The 2,227-nt window shown below is 34.4% G+C and overlaps 1 pseudogene; it reads left to right on the top strand.

Moving 5' to 3' along the window:
• LOC105295309 overlaps positions 1–1,957 on the top strand; it is a 4,058-nt pseudogene extending 2,101 nt beyond the window's left edge.
• Positions 1,958–2,227: the final 270 nt, after the last annotated feature.

Below are 2,227 nucleotides of genomic sequence, written 5' to 3'. Positions count from 1 at the left end.
ATATAAAGCAAAAATGAATAGAACTGCAAGGAAAAATAGATAAATCCACTATTATAGTTGGAGACTTCAACACCTCACTATCAATAATGGACAGATCCAGACAGCAAAGTCAGTAAGGATACAGTTGAACTCAACCTCATCATCAATCACGTTGATCCAATTGACATCTATAGAAAATACCATCCAACAACAACATAATATACATTCTTCTCAAGCTCATATGGAACACTCACCAAGACAGACCACATTCTGAGCCATAAAACAGATCTTAATAAATTTAAAAGAATAAAAAATCATATACTGTATGCTCTCAGACCACAATGAAATTAAACCAGAAGTAAATAACAGAAAGATGGCTGAAAAATCCCCAAATAATTGGAGATCAGTCAACGCGTTTCCAAACAACTCATAAATCAAAGAAGAAATCTCAAAAGAAATTTAAAAAATATTTTGAGGTAAATAAAAATGAAAATACAACTTACCAAATTTGTGTAATACAGTAAAAGCAGTGTCTACTGGAGGATTTATAGCATTGAATGCATATAGCATTGAATGAAAAGAAGAAAGATCTAAAATCAATAAACTAAGCCTCCACTTTGGAAAACTAAAAAGAAAAAAAGAGAAAATTAAGCCCAAAATAAGCAAAAGAAAATAATAAAAACTTGAGCAGAAATCAATGAAATTGAATATAGGAAATCAATAAAGAAAATCAATAAAAGTAAAACTTTGAAAAGATCAACAAAATCAATAAGCCTCTAGCCAGGCTTACAAGAGGGAAAAATATAGAGAGAAGACACAAATTACTAATATCAGAAATGAAAGAGGGGACATCACTACAGATCTCATGAACATTAAAAGATAATAAAGCAATATTATTAACAATACTATACCCATGAACTTTTGACAATTTAGATGAAATGGACCAATTCTTTGAAAGACACAATTTACCAAAACTTACATAAGAAAGACAATTTCAATAGGTCTGTATGTATTAAAGAAATTGAATCAATAATTAATAATCTTCCAAAAAAGAAAGTACCAGCCCCAGACAGGTTCACTAATGAATTCTACTAAATGCTTAAGGAAGAAATTATTCTCTAAAATCTCTTCCAGAAGATAGAAGTAGGAGGAATTCTTCACTCATTCTATAAGGCCAGCTTTACTCTAATACCAAAACCAGACAAAAACATTAAGAGAAAAGAAAACTACTGGCCAATATTCCTCATAAACATAATTGTAAAATCCTCAACAAAACATCAACAAATGAAATGCAATAATATATTAAAAATATATACCATAACCAAGTAATATTTATTCCAGGTGTGCAAGACTGATTCAACATTTGAAAATCAATTAATGTAATCCATCGCACCAACTAGCTAAAGAAAACAAATTGCATAACTACATCAGTAGATGCAGAAAAGGTATTTGGCAAAATGTAACACTTATTCATGATTTTTTTTTTTTAAAAAAAAGCCTCAGTAAACTAGGAGAAAAGGAACTTCCTCAACTTGATAAAGAACATCTACAAAAACCATACAGCAAACATCAGACTTAACATTAGAAGCTTTTCTGCTAAGATCAGGAAAAAGACAGAGATATTCACTCTCACCACTGCTTTTCAACATGAGACTGGAAGTCCTGGCTCGCACAAAAAGACAAGAAAAAAGAATCCAGTGCTTCTGTCTGCTATAGCCTAGCCACCCACACCAGACCCGGAGCCCTGCCCAAGTGCCCCAAGTACAACAAGGAGGTGTGTTTTGCCAAGTGGATGACATCCTTGTAGAAGGACTGGCATTGGCCTTGCCTGAAGTGTGAGAAGTGTGGAAAGATACTGAACTCAGGGGTCAATGCTGAGCATAAAGGTCAGCCCTATTGCAGTCACCCCCATTATATCGACATGTTCTGGCCCAAAGGCTTTGGGTGGGGTAGAGCTGAGAATCACACTTTCCAGTAAACCCAGGCTGTGGAGAACTTACTCCTGACTGCTCACCAGACCACTGCCCCTCCAGGCTGATGATGTCTGGCCTTAACCCTGGGTACCTGGGGCTCCCCTGTAGACCCCACACCCTCAATAAACCCAGTCCTGGGGAAAAATAAATAAATAAGACAAGAAAAAGAATAAAAGGTAGACAGATTAGAAAGAAAGTAACAAACTGTCTTTATTCACAGACAACACTTGTCTATATAGAAAATATAAAAGAATCTACACAAAAAGAAAAATAAA

Source organism: Pteropus vampyrus, unplaced genomic scaffold (assembly GCF_000151845.1).
Source record: "Pteropus vampyrus isolate Shadow unplaced genomic scaffold, Pvam_2.0 Scaffold102, whole genome shotgun sequence".
Lineage (NCBI taxonomy): Eukaryota > Metazoa > Chordata > Mammalia > Chiroptera > Pteropodidae > Pteropus > Pteropus vampyrus.
Note: the sequence above shows the minus strand (reverse complement) of the source record. Positions and strands in the feature narration are given on the sequence as shown.